This window comes from Chrysemys picta, chromosome 3 (assembly GCF_011386835.1).
Source record: "Chrysemys picta bellii isolate R12L10 chromosome 3, ASM1138683v2, whole genome shotgun sequence".
Lineage (NCBI taxonomy): Eukaryota > Metazoa > Chordata > Testudines > Emydidae > Chrysemys > Chrysemys picta.
In genome coordinates, this window is record NC_088793.1 from 69,967,754 (window position 1) to 69,983,524 (window position 15,771).

The 15,771-nt window shown below is 39.9% G+C and overlaps 1 protein-coding gene across 3 annotated transcripts in view; it reads right to left on the reverse strand.

The window, feature by feature from the left end:
* Positions 1–15,771, reverse strand: part of RNGTT (RNA guanylyltransferase and 5'-phosphatase) — a 415,119-nt gene that overhangs the window by 67,868 nt on the left and 331,480 nt on the right. The window lies entirely within an intron of this gene.

Below are 15,771 nucleotides of genomic sequence, written 5' to 3' on the forward strand. Positions count from 1 at the left end.
TCAGTTGTGAAAAATCAAGTTTGGAATGTAGGTCTCCAACGTGAAAAATCTAGTGTGCTGGTCAAATGGTTCCAAGGAGAGAGAGGCACATTTAGTAAATATTTAACCATTTCTAAAATTAAAATAAAAGCATCGGGGGCTTGTCAGAAGAGTAGTTAGGTAGTGGTGCCTGAAGGATTAGTAGTAAGCAAAAAAGGGAAATACTTCCCATGATAAGGGTTCAAGGGATATCACTATGTTTTGGAAGAGCTACACAACAGCAGCAAAATGTGTTTTAAAGGAATTTCAAAAAGATACTATTTCAGCACTTGTCATTTCAGAATAAGATACACATATAAGCGGTTTCAATAAAGGCTACAGAAAAGGGAAAAATATGTTTTATAAAGTGATAGGAAGTAGCTGTGTCTATGTTACCCTGCTATTTTCTCCACACCAGAAATGCAGAACCATTGCAGGTGTGAGTCTTTATGATTCTTTCAATTGGTATTAGTGAAAGTCTACAGAAGCTCATGATTGACCTTTCCAAAGAAACATCCAATATAACCAAGTGTAGTAAAAGGCTTGTTGGAATAAACTGCAGTTTAACAGCCCTATCTACATATTTTATTTTACTAATACTAGTTTGTTCCAACATCTGTAAAACATGGTGTACGCGCGTGCCTTATTTATTGAGACTGATGACACAGAATCACAAGGTTATTACCACTCCGTCAATATTAACTACTTTGCTTGAAAAGTGTTTCATTCCTTATCAGCTTTTTTATCTATATTCTCATACTGCCTTAATTCAGAATCAATTGCCATAAGATGAAAAAAAAAAATCAACAATCACCTCTTTGTTTAATCTTGTAAATAATAAGCTTTTGTCTAGGGAATGGTATACTGCGTCTGTAGATATCTTAGAAGCATTTGATTTAGTGGATTAATATGGCTAAAGGAACATAACTTTAGTGCTAGCTAAAAAAATAATTAAGTCATGTCCCAAAAATTTAATCTCCAATTTTGTTCAATTGTATTAAATGTAAACTAAATAACCATTATATTGGCTTAAAGATCTTATTTCTCCTTTTGATTTTTTTTTTAATTCCCTTGTGTCTTTCCTTTGTCAACTACATGCATCTAAGCTATGAGGAAACAGAAACATTCTGTAGTTAAACTTAGTAAATCAATTTAATATGGTATACACATTAATATTCTACAAGAGTAGCTCCTGGGTTCTAGAAGGATTGGTTAGGAAAAGGAAAGTTTCTTTTAATTCTCCCTTGCTGGAAAAAGGTCACACCCTTGGGTTCTTTAGTTTCCAAGTTTCTCCTTCTAAGGTTGTGTCTACACCACAAGTTTTTGCTAATTCAAGTTACACTGGCATATAGCCACTGCAGTTAGTATATCATTTATGCGCATGCATACTTTTCTCCTTGCGTCAGTGCAGCACATACTCACCAGGAGTGCTTGTGTCGATGCACAATGCAGTGCATCATCGATAGGTATTCAGTGTACAATCCACCACCGTTCAGCGCACTGTGTTTTGGCAATGCATGGTGAGGCAGAAACGACTCATGCAGTTGTATTGGGAGTAAGGGATCAACTTCCCATAATGCAGTGTTCTCCATCCCATAATATTCACAACTATTTTCAGTTTCCCACAAACCTACATGGGACGTGTTGATGTCTGACATCTCTTACAGAAGCTACTTGTCCATGGTTATCCAAGTGCTGGTGAATCACCCGGGACACTTCACTGACATCAATGTTGGCAGGTCAGGGAAGGTGCATGACACTCGTATCTTTAATGACAGGTTTCAGAGTAGCAGCCGTGTTAATCTGTATCCGCAAAAAGAAGAACAGGAGTACTTGTGGCACCTTAGAGACTAACAAATTTATTAGAGCATAAGCTTTCGTGGACTACAGCCCACTTCTTCGGATGCATCCAAAGAAGTGGGCTGTAGCCCACGAAAGCTTATGCTCTAATAAATTTGTTAGTCTCTAAGGTGCCACAAGTATTCGTATCTTTAAGATTACAATCACCAGATTGTTCAGAAAGCTACAAGCAGGGACCTTCTTTCTGACCAGCAGATTACCATTAGCAATGTTGAAATGCCAATAGTGATCATGGGGGACCCAGCCTACCCTTTACTCCCCTGCATAATGAAGTCATACACCGTTCACCTTGACAACAGTAAGGAAAGATTCAACTACAGGCTCAACAGGTGCAGAATGACAGCTGCATGTGCTTTTGGTGGATTGAAAGGGTGCTGACATTGTTTACTCACCAGATTGGATAGCAGTGTGAAACATATCCCAGTTGTTATAGCTTCCTGTTGTGTCCTGCATAATATTTGTGAAACAAATGGGGGAAAGTTGCAGTGGAAGTGGAGTGGCTGTCTGCTGAGTTTGAACAGTCAGACACAAGGGCTATCAGACAAACTCAACAAGGAGTTATATGGCTTAGGGCGGCTTTGAAAGAGCACTTTAACAGCAAGCCACAATAATATGCTGAGGTGTACTGTGTTCAACCCTGTGCAGCAGTTTTGGGGCCTATTAGGAATTGAGTAGTGCTTGATGCACATCTGTGCATATATCAATGACAGTGCAGCTGTTAATGTTGGAGGGTTGCTGTACATTTATGATGACTATATTTGGCACTGATCCAATGGATAGTGAGTGTACAAGACCACTACTTTCACTGCGAGCAGGCACTATACATCATGTGTTGTAAAATAACTTTCAAAACAAAAGTGGTTTATTCACTAACAAAAACAGATCCAAAAATCATCTGAAGAACTTAAAAGTAAATACATTTTACCTTAAAAATTTTTAGGAACCTTAATAAGTAACCCAGAGGACAGAACATTGATGTCCATTGTAGCAACAACATACATCAGCCGTGGCTTTCAGGTCAGCGTAGGTGAAGCTATGGATGTCCAGTGTGGAGTGGTAAGGGTAGCTATGCCGGCCCTGAGGCAATGAGGAATGCTGGGGGAGGGATAAGGGGAGTGTAGGGAGGCACTAAGCTTCAGACTGCAATCAGAGTTGAGCCTGGAGGTCCACAAGAGTTTCCAGCATCTGAGTTTGCTGCTGGAGAAGCCTCATTATGTCCTGGTGCATTTCTCTTTCCTTTTCCTGCTGCATCTTTTTCCTGTCTGCTCTGACCTTCTCCATACAATCTGCAACATTCACTCTCCAGGCCTTCTTGTCAAGGTCTGATGAAGCACTGGCTTGAAGGATCTTACAGAGCATGTTCTTGCATGTCCTCTTTTTTTTCCCTCCTCCTTATTTGGGTCAGTAGTTCTGCTGGTATGGAGGGGGTTGCCATCAAGGCCACAACAGCCACAGCTAGAGATAAAACACACAAAGCTACCATTGTCAGTACAGTAGGAACAGAAAGCAAAACTTAAGATTCAGAACTTGCCCCTTCCCTTGCCTCCTAAATGTTAAACAAGACAAGCTGATTGACACTTCTCCTGCTCTCAGCTCAAGCCATAATATGACCCACCAGGGGTGAGGGAAATTAGGAGGGAATTGCTTGGTTGCATGAAGCTGAGTATAGGGCAATGGCACTGAATTCTGCCACCAATTTCCACAGGTGGTGGTGGTTGTAGTGGTAGCTGATATCTCAACTCCTGAGGGTAACAAACGCAGAGAGAGCACAGCTGCTGCTGCTGGTGTCCCAAAGCCACCTGGGCCCATATGCCACTAGTTTGCCAGAGTTATCACCACCTGGCATGGGAAAGTATCCTACCTCAGATGGAGAAATAAGGCTGCCATCCCTAGAAACCTTCGGCAGAGGAATGTAGTGTAGTTCCATGAACTTTTCATAGAGAACTCGCAGCAGGATTCAAGGGACATACCTGTGTACATAAAAAAATCTGCTCCACGTGCCCTCCCCCTACCTAACCCTAGAGTGGAAATGAAAAAGCAGAGAGCAACTCTACCTCTCTTTGTTGTACCACTACATCTTCTAGTATGAGTAAACTAATGAGAAGTAAATAGCTGTGTCCTGCTAATTTGGGGGTGCCATCCCTGTAATGAAAAATTTATTTACACACTTACCCAAGGTTCTTTCCCCTTCATTGGGCTTAGCTGTGCTTGACTGGTGGGACTGGCAGGAATGGGGTGGAGGCAAAAACAGGTCCTGGCTTATTGCACAGCTGGATCCCATGGATGTCTGTCCCCATCCTCATCCTCCGCTTCCTCCTTCAGCACCTCCTCCTTGTCATTCATGACAGGGGCCTGTGACTCAGGCTTCGCAGAGATATCCACAGTGGTGTGCGGGGTGATGACGTCTCTGCTGAGTATGGCATGCAGCTCACTGTTGATCTCTCTGGCCTTCTGGTATGCCTGCTGCAGTTCCTTGGCTTTCATGCGGCACTGCTGCTGGTATCTGTCATATCCCTTCTACTGCTTACCCTGAGCAATCTGCTTGTATATGTCAACATTTCTACCACTGGTTTGAAGTTGTGCCTGCACAGCCTCTTCTCCCCACAGGTCCAGGAGATCCAATATCTACTGTCTACTACAGGTAGTAGCATGTCTGGTCAGCCGGTCAGTTGTGCACAATAGAGAGCAGATAGAGGTATTCTCACCAAGCTGGCCAACTAGAAAAAGGCATTCACAAATTGGTGGGGGTTTTAAGTGGGGGGAGGGAGGACTTCTGGTCTATGTGACTGTGACGCTCTGTACCCCTGTAGAACACCCTGCACCCCATGTTCATCTTTATAAAATGATTGTGTGGTAGCCAATGCAAAGTTTGTCATGTTAGGTGTCTTTGCAGATGTCTCCTTTCTCGGCCCTGCCCAAAGGGCTAGAGTTCCAGACTGTTAAGTACTGCCAGCCCCAGCTGAGGGGCTATGAGCTAAAGACTACTCAGTGTTCTGACTCTCCAAGGTGGGGACAAGAGCACCAGAGCATTATTGCTTGTTTGTCTCTGTTAGATGGACCCAGAACTATATACTACTTATGGCGAGACCCTGCCAGTGCGACCTGAGTCCGAGGGTTACTGCCCAATACAACGAGGCAGAGTGGCTTCCCTCCCCACTGGAGAGTGAGGAGTCACTACATTGACAAAAAACAAAACAAAAACCACCCAATTCTTTTATAGGTCTTAATTTTTATCCAAGCTGTCTCACATGCAAGCCAAAATATATACAACTTTGATCTGCAAACTTAATGTTATCTAATAATAATAATAAAAAATAATTAATGGAGATATCCCATCTCCTAGAACTGGAAGGGACCTTGAAAGATCATCAAGTCCAGCCCCTGCCTTCACTAGCAGGACCAAGTACTGATTTTGCCCCAGATCCCCAAGTGGCCCCCTCAAGGATTGAACTCACAACCCTGGGTTTAGGAGGCCAATGCTCAAACCACTGAGCTATCCCATTTTAACCTGATTAACACATTTCTAATATGCCTATCATTGTGGCATGTAGGCATCACAAACATTAAATAAAAGCATCAATGGTAGCTAGTGATAACCCTGGATCTCTGGTGGAGAGGAATTCTGCTATTAATATGTATAGAAGGGTAGGTATTGTTGGCATGTCAATATTGATCAAAGTGACTGAAAAACTCTTCAGTAGAAGTGGGTTTCTGCTTTGAGACTCAGGAAGCTGGGAATTAAAAAAGGCTGAAGTAGTTTTCAGCCACCACTAATTATTAGTGTTCCAGATGCTACTGAGCTGATTCTCACTATTTCACTTCCCATCCTCTGCATCTTTTACTTAAGTAAAATTGGAAAGCAGTGCAAGAAGCTGGGAAGAGAAGATAGCACTGAGAAAAGAGACAGAGGAAGAGAGGACACCACAGAGCATATGAGCATGTAGTAGAAGGAAGAGGAAGAGAAGACACCACAAGAGGAGGAGGAGAAAGACAATATGGGATGACTCCTATTTAATCTCCTTTCCTCCTCATTAATCCCTCTTTGAAGACTCTCTTTCTCTGCCAACTTATGTAGTGAATACTAATGGAATTCAAAACAGGTAGTAATGAAAAAATATGTATTCTGTAGAGAGGAAGACAAAGTGTGACTACCTGCAGAGCACACCTTTCCCTGCAAGCAACAACTGGAGATGCAGAAAACTTTCTATTTATTCACCAGATTTGCAGGGTTTTGAATATCTCATATACTGGGCAATTGAATGTCACAGCGATATCAGAATTTATTGCACGGCATGTAATATTGCCACCCCTTTCCTGGTGAGTTTTACCTATATATTTGGTATTTTAACACTTTATTTTTTTCTTGGTTCAAATAATATCTTATTCCAATGCTACTACTTATTCTTAAAAAACATTAAACTCCAACTCACAACAGTTAGTTATTTGGAAGATAGATGAATTTTCTTCCTTCACCTTCCTTTTCTTTACCTTCGCATAGACATCTCTCTCAGAACTGGATACAAGTGAGCCCTAAATTATTCCCAACATGTACTTTCCTAGCCTATTAGAAAACTCAGTATTACATTTTTTTCTTTCAGCTCCCCTTTAAGATGATGCACTTTTCACTCCTTTGAATATCTGTATTTTTATACCATATACTGCAACATGCATAAAGAGCAGAGGCTGCTCCCCTCCTAAACATCACAACCAATCAACCCACTAAGTAATATGATTAACATTTGCCTCTGAAAACTAATCACAATTGCATCCTTTGGCAGACATGGCTATTAACAAGTGCACCTTCATGTTCTCCACTACCAATACACCCCTTTTAAAAGCTTGCTCTATGGCTTCCTTTCTAATTTCAAGGTTATGCAATCCCTTCCTCAAATCACTTTCAGTAGCATCTGATACCTATACCTGATACCAGCAGGAGAACACTATTACATTATCTCCCGTACTATATCTCCTCTTAAATCAGTGGTACTGTATGAATTATCCTAGTAACAGTACCACAGCACAATCTCTGCTAAAAATCAATAGAGAATTATAGAGCTACTTTCACATTTGAATGTTAAAACTTAAGAGCACAGCTGTTAGAAAAGTGACTGAAAAATGGTACCTTACTAGAACACACATCTATTCCCCTTGAGAAAATGTTTAGTTTACCTGCAAACTGACCTAATTTAACTTCAAAACAGTACGATGTATTCTCTTTTGCCTTATACATCATCGATAAAATTGTCATTTTAATTAATCTGTAAATGCGGGGGTCATACCCTATGATTGGAGAATTGCAAATACAATATCTATATTTAAGAAAGGGAAAAGAGTGATCTGGGAAACTACAGTCCTGTTAGTTTGACCTCAATTGTATGGAAGGTCTTAGAATAAATTTTGAAAGAGAGACTAGTTAAGGAGAGGTAAATGGTAATGGGAATAAAATACAAAATGGTTTCCCAAAAGGTAAAAACTGTCAGAACAACCTGATCTCTTTCTTTGTGAAGATCATTGATTTACTAGACAAAGCAAATGCAGCAGATCTGATCTACCTGGATTTCAGGAAGGCATTTGATACAGGTCCACATGGGAAATTATTAGTAAAATTGGAGAAGATGGGGATTAATATGAGAATTGAAAGGTGGGTAACAAACTGGTTAAAGGGGAGACTACACTGAGTCATGCTGAAAGGGGAACTCTCAGGCTGGAGGGAGGTTACTAGTTGAGTTCCTCAAGGATCAGTCTTGGGACCAATCTTATTTAATATTTTCATTAATGACATTGGCACAAAAATTAGGAATGTGCTAATAAAATCTGCAGATGACACAAAGTTGTGAGGTACTGCCAATACAGAAGAGGACGAGACTATCATACAAGAAGATTTGGATGACCTTGAAAACTGGACTAATAGATATGTGATGAAATGTAATAGTGCAAAGTCATGCTATTAGGGACTAATAAGTATTTTTGCTAGACGCTGGGGACTTATCAAATCCCATCTGTTACTGCTATTAGCAAATATCTTCAGTGCCCAGAGATGGAGACAATAGATAGGGAGCACTCTGAGTTACTATAGAGAATTCTTTCACAGAAGTATGGCTGGTGGGTCTTGCCCACACACTCAGCAACTAACTGATTACCATATTTGGAGTCTGGAAGGAATTTCCCCCCAAGTCAGATTGACAGAGATTCTGTTTTTTTTTGGCCTTCCTCTGCATTGTGGGGCATGGGTCCCTTGTTGGTTTGAACTAGAGCAAATAGTGGATTCTCTGTAATGAAGTTTTTAAATCAATATTTAAAGACTCAATAACACATCCAGTCGTTATCAGCCTACTACAGGAGTGGGTGGATGAGGTTCTCTGGCCTATAATGTGTAGTAGGTCAGACTAAATAGTCATGATGGTCCCTTCAGGTCTATGAGTCTTTATATTTTTATGAATAGATATGAAGTAGAAAAGGACAAAATATGGTTATTTACCTTACAGTACCTGCAGTTTTTCCAGATGTGTTTTCCATATATATATTCCACTCTTGGTGTGCATGTGCTCTGAGCACTCAAGATAGGAATCTTTTGGGCTTATCCCCTAAGTATATGCATTTACTCCAAGTGTCTTCATGCCTGTACTGAGGGAATAAAAGGTGCAAGAAGGCTGAACTGCTTTTCATTTCCTTCATTAATACAGAAACATCCTTGGACTTCTGTGGGAGTTTAACAACAAAATCCAACAATTTATGGTAATTCATAAACTCATATCTTGCTAACAAAGCCTGGTAATTAGCAAATCCAAATTACAGGTTAGCCAACAAATGGCTTTCTTCCAAATAAATTAAGCTGCTTTAGATCTTTATATTTTGGTTTCATTCTTGGTTACCACCTGTTTTTTTCATTAGCCACCACAACCACCAATAAGCCAGATACTGGAAGAGTGTACAGGTACTCTAAGATGGTGGATGGTTCCGGGTACTTATCTGCCTTCTTAGAGGTCTGTTTCACTGATGCTGGAGTCTACCAGATAAGCTTTACTGGCTCTAATAAGGCTTCATTGATGGGAAATATCAGATGACCAGGTAAGAAGGTATGGAATTGTATATTCGAAAGTCTGTGAAGAGCTCTCCTGTACTATCTCCACCGGGCTTCCTAGAGAGACAGGTTTATGTCTGAGCAAACCTTGAAAGTTCTTGTAATTGTTGGGATGAGATGATGTAGATAGAACCACGGCCCCATCTGGGGACAATGAGGACACAGCAGGCAGCTGGCATGGTTTGATCATAAATCTGAGAGTGCTCCTCTTTAGAAAATTCTTCTGCTTGATAAGGCAGGTGGATTTCCACTGAGACACACTAGCTTCCTGGGAAGGTGCAAGGGAGTAGGTTCTGACATGGGACTCAGATGACATGAGACAACCTAAGGCTTCCAATAAGGCTATGAGTGAATGCTGCATGGAAAAGAGCCTGGGGGCCAGTGAGGAGGGTACTGAGACATATGCCTATCTCTGTAACACCTATATGACTTGGGTACTTAGGAAGCCTGCAATCCAACCCATAAGGCTCAAATGAGGCAGCCTTTGTGGAACTTACAGAGAACCCCTCAACCCTGTGTTGGGAATCAGACAAGGACAACGAACGTTTCTTGTTCAAAGAGGGACTACCCTAAACATAGTGCTTGAATACACCACAGCAAAAGTCTCAGCCACTACTGGAGAGGCTCTCCGTATCACAGCAGTGGTGGTATTCTTCTCTATGGTGGGCATATTCAGTACCATGGAGAGCAGCAAATATTTCTGGCTTCTCTGTCCAATGAAGCTCTCCCAGTACCACACAGGTCTTTGGTACAGAGAAAGCCTGTGTCATAAACCTTGGTGTCTGGAATAGGCTGTACCTGGGTAAATGGTGCCACAGTGAACAGGAACAAAGTGGTCAGCATTGAGGTGAGTGGTGCCATAAGGACTGGACCAAAGGGACTGGTGTTGGAGGGATTGGTGCTGAAGTAGAGATTGGTACTGTGGACTCTGTATCCAAGGCAAGACATCTTGACTCCCAAGATGGTGCCAAGTGTGGTATCATGCTCCCTCAAAACTCTAGTGATATAAAATTCAGGTCATAAAGTCCTCATAGAATAGGACTAGGGAATAGTGAGGTCATTTGAGCCGCCTTTTTGATGGGAGACTACCTGTGGAGATTTGTGCTTCCCAGCAGATCTATACTCCTTTTTCTCTTTGTATATAACATTTTTACCTGAGTCCACAATTGTAGCAGTCTTTTTACAAGTCAGAGATTGGGAGTTAACTTGGGCACTTCCGGGCTTGAATGGAGGTGGTCTGAAGGGAGGCGGAGGAGCATCTCATTTGGATTGGGGATGGGCCACATTGAGCGGTCTAATGGTAATAGTATAAGGCAGGCCTCTTTCACTGATTGAGACCTTTTGAAAAAGGACTTATAAATAGAGCACTTCCTAGGGTTATGACCCTTCCTGGGCAGAAAAGGCATCTAGTGTGGCCATCATTAAGAGGGACGGTCACCTCACAGGAAGGGCAGTTCTTAAATCCTGGAGATTTAGAATTGGACATGACTATGCCGTGGTGCTGGGGAAAATCTTCCCTTCAAAAATAAAAACAAAATAGCTCAACTATCAAAGAATTGCCAATGGACAAGCCCAATGACACTAAACTTAACTAACACTACTTATATAGAAACATCTACATTAACGGTTAGAAAAAAGTTCATTGAGATGCAGATACTGCTGGGGCTCTGTTATGCAGCCACAGCTAGTTAGAAGAAACTGAGGGGCAGTTGGGCCTGCTCTACCCTTTATGCCCTTGATACAGGGCATAAGTGCAGCCCCAATAGACACTGCTTCCCAAAAGATTCTGATTGTAAGCATATAGTGACATGCACGCCAGAGTGAAATATATATGGACAATCATGAAATTAGAAATTGATTTTCAGAAACCACATTGAGCTCACCATCATTTTTTTAACAAGTAGGCCCTAATTCTGTCAATACATATGCATATATTTAATTTTACTACCATGAATAATCCCTACTAATGGTAGCAAAAAGTTAAGCACATCCATAAGTGTTTGCAGGATTGAGTCCAAATTGAGCAAAATCTGATATAAAACCAGTTGAGAATAAATATGTGACACACTGATGAAATTTTAGAAGAATCACTTTCTGACCATAAGCACATTTTAAATGTCAAGTAACTACAAAATAGGGATTAGTATTCATTATAGTCTAAAACTTCGTAGACTTTACTTTTTGTTGTTGTAAGAATACACAAAGAATGCAATATTTTTATGTTGTTGAACACTTTTTTCAAAAAAGTTCTAAAAACTGTTCCCTGAAGTTTACATCACATTTTAGTCAGAAGCTACATTTTATACAAAGCAAATCCTGAATAAAAGGTATTTGTAATGAAAATGCTGATACACTTAAAAACAGACTTGATGACAACAGCAATATACTCAGTAGGAACAGTTCCAAATAATGTGTGAAGATTTTTTCAATGACATCCTTCACGATAAAGACAGGAACCTTTAATACACCACTTTATAACCTTTAAATTACATCATACAAATAAACTATTTTATATTTGTAATTATTATTTTACAAGGATACAAACACAACCCATATAAAGCACCATGGCCCAGCAGAAAGACCATCATACCTGATGGGAGGCTTCTAATAAGCTCTTAAACATTGGACATACCTATAGTTGGTGTTCTGGTAAGTAAAATTGTGTATTGTGTTGCAGAATCTTAATCATGAAAAAAGACTTTTACTGAAAGTGCCTCCTCGATCAAAACTATTGTGACACTATAATTAACTTTTATTTTAATAAACTTTTTTCCAGCTATCCTTGCCATGTACTCTCAAGAAATAATATAGGTAGACTATAAGAAAACAATACAAATGGCATATTGCAAAGATTAATATTAGGGTCAAAACATTCTACTCTATATACTGCAGCTGACTTATTGTGCAGTGAAAGCAAATCTAACATGGTACCTACATTGAGGCCAATACTGTACAAGATATTATAACATTTAAAGGATTAAGAAAGGATCAACTATAAATGCTGAAAAACACAAGGGGTATCAGTGGACAAATAAGCTCATGTATTTTAAATATATGTAAGGTGAGGAAATAATATATATTTAAAGCTCATAGTTTGTAGAGCACAGTGCAGAAGGACTTAGGAGTAGGTTGAACAAAGAAACTATCCGTTCAATGTATGCAGCAGTTAAGATAGTAAACAGAATACTAACAGATGGATAAGCAGGAGGATTCACTTATAAGATGGAGGAAATCATTGTAGCACTTTATAATGTACTTATCAAACTATATTTTTTGACTATTGCATTCTTGTATTATACAATTCTACTCATGCTGTCATATAAAAGTGTCACTTTTTTGATGGGTGAATATAATAAGCTATTCATGTATAATCCTCATGGTAGTCTGTAAACTAGACTGGTACATTTTCTTAATAGTTACAAGGCTGGACAATGTTGCAGTTTGAGAACACACTGAAAAGACTACCGTATAAATAGAAAAGATGGCAAGGAGAGTTAAATTATACAGTAAAGATGGAAAAATTGGGAATGTATTAACTGAAGAAAAGAAGGCTAAGGAAGGATATGATTAATGTTTTCAAGATGCAAAAGAGATAGTGAGAATAAACATAGGCAGAATCTTTGAAATAATGACAACCGAAGGAGAATTTAGGCAAAACATTTTCATACAGAGGTTACTGAACTTGCAGAATGCCCTGAGACAAAGCCAGCAGTGCAAGTAACTAATCTAACTCTATTCAAAAATATTCCATAGGAAAGAATAGTCGTTGGGTAAGCTCCCTCAGACTTCCCCCAAGCTCACAATGTTCCTGTAATGTATATTATTGTAGTTATATTAACGACAATATTGTTTTAATTCAAACATACACAACTCAGGAAAACAATGTTATGTTTTAATTGTCCTTCACAGAAGAACCATTTGCATGATATTTAAAGTCTGCCGTCCAACCACATCAATCTTAATACTAACTCACAATCTGTCAGTGACTACTGATAATAGGGATCTAGAAAGTAACTGATCCCTGAAAGGACACACTTCCATTGAATAATAAGTTTACTACACTTTGTGCTGCTATGTGTACCTATAAGAAACCACAATACAAATGACAACTGGAAAGTCAGAAATTGTAAAAAATAATATTTTTCCCATTTGGGTTTGAGGTGAAATGAAATAAAAATAGTTACATAAAATCAAGGTTTATTTCAGAATTAGGAAAGTCTAATTACTACTGGTTTAGATTAAGATAGTTTCTGGCTGTTAATTTTTATGTAGATGCCTCCCTAAGGGGAGAAAGGTTTTTAAGAGGAACATCTTTGTACCTTATAAATTAAAACCACCCTAGATGTTTTAAAAAATGCTACATGCTGCATTTAGACTGATGTTAGAACCTTATCAAGTGTTGGAAATATTTTAATATCTAAAGCCTTTACCGCACAGAAAGGCACTGAAACCATAATTTTTATTTACATCATATTTACATGTAACTGAACCATAAAGAGTAAAAAGGACAAGAACCCATTAAGTAATTGTGCTCAAACCTCTACCAATGGAGAACTATTCCTTATGGTATGTTGAGTGATTTGTCCATTCAAGTTATAAATTATTCAAATAATGAAGCTTCTACCTTTGCCTTTGGGAGATTACCCAGTCTAACATCTCTCAGACATTTTTCTGATAATCAATATCAATTTTCCTTTGCTCATTTTCATCCCTTTGTAAGGATGATCTTGTTAATACACAGGGCTGGGAGTCAGAAGATATAGGAACTAGTCTCAGTTCTTCCATGAGATTTCTTGTACGACTTAAGACAAGTGCAACAATTTCTCCATTTGTAAAACACTCATGATAAAACTTACCTAAATCATGGGAGATGTCATGAAACTCAACACATTAATGTTTGTAAAGCACAAAAGAGGCAAGGCTATGCATGAAACAAGAAGCTATTCTTGATTTAGTTTTAAGTCAGGAGTTAACATAAGAATTAACATTAGTTGAGCCACTAAGTAATAGTGATCACAATATAATTAGGTTCAACATTCTACAAGGATGTAAGATACCAAAAACTGACACAGTGGTATTAAAAACTTTAGAAAGGGAGATTTCAATAAAATAAGGAGGTCAAAAAGGCTCTCCAGTCAAAAGTAAAGAAAGTAAAATCCTCAGAAGTAGCATGGATGTTACATAAGAAAAGCAACCAAATCTCAGGAGTACATGCCATGAATAAAAAAGGAACTAGGAAGGCAAGAAGCAAACAAATATGGCTACGTGGATATTCAAGCCAAACAGACATTTTTAAAAATTGGAAATCTAACCCTAGTGAGGCCAATCAACAGGAGCATAAACTATTACAGGCAATAAATAAGAGGTCTGTGTAAGCTCAAAGACTTCTCTCTCTCACCAACAGAAGCTGGTCCAATAAAAGATATTACTTCACCCACTTTGTCTCTCTAAAGGTTAGTCATGTCCAGAGACGATCATGAGGAACTTCAGCCAGACTTAACCCTAGCTAGGTGAATGGGCAACTTGACGGCAGATGAAGTTTTCTGTTATAATTGCAAAGTAATGCACATTGGAGGGAAAATGTCTAAGTTACTCATACAGTTTACAAAATTATAAATTAAATATCAACCCAGGAAAGGAACATAAGGAATTGTGGATAGCTGAGTGAAGCTGTCTCTGCTCAATATGCAGCTGCAGTAATAAAACAAAAAGATGTCAGGTTGTATAAGGAATAGGATGGAGAACAATACAGAAAGTTATAACGCAATTATATTAATCAATGGGATGTAATTATCTGGAATACTGTGTACAGTACTGGTCACTCCCTATCAAATAAAGGATATCGTGGAATTATATGGGGTTCAGAGGATGACAAGAAATATTAGGGGCCTGGAAAGACATTAATTGAAAGAGATGGAAAAGAGTGGGATTTGTTAAGAAGGGACACGATAAAAGTACATAAAATTACACGCAATAGATATATGAAGGTGTGACAGACCCAAACCAGTGGGGTACAAGAGTCTGGTAGAGGGCAAATATACTGGTCACTGGATGAGTAGTTTTCTGTTCCCTGAGTGACCAGACCATCTCACACGAAAGTGGTTGCAAACAGAGTCCCGGAGTCCAGAAGAGATACTAGTGGTTCTGGTCATCGACCGATACATGAGGGGACTACCACCAGACCTTCGTGCCTGGGTAAGCCAGAATGAACCCTCCACCTATGATGAGGTTGTTGCCCTGGTAGAGAGGCGGAGGACAGCGAGGGAGCTGACCCGACCAGTTAAGGAAGAAGCACCCCGGGTTAAACTAGCAGCACCAAGCCCTAAAGTTCGGGTGATTGGGCCACCAGGAGGGCCCAGGTGGAAAAAGAGAGAGGCTGAAGGCCCATCAGAGGCCACAAAGAGTCGGAGCAGTGAGGGAGAAGAGGATCGTGATGTTAGACTGCCCAAACCAAGAGACCAGGGAACGCCTAGGGCTCCATACAGATGTTATGCCTGCGGGGAGTGGGGACACATAGCTGCATAGTGTCCCAATGCTGAGGAGCCTATGCAGTGTAACCTGGGGAACTGGGCAGATCCATGCTCCCTAATCCACCTTGTGGGGGTCTCACTAACCCCACATATGTATACCAGACCAGTGAAACTAAATGGGGTAGGGACCAAGGCACTGGTTGATTCGGGGGAGTGCTATCACGCTTATCTCAGGGAAGCTCATGAAGCGTAGTCAGCTGCTACAGGCTAAACGTACAGGGATAACATGTGTCCATGGATCAGTTAGTTACTACCCCACCATCCCAGTAACAATCAAGATCC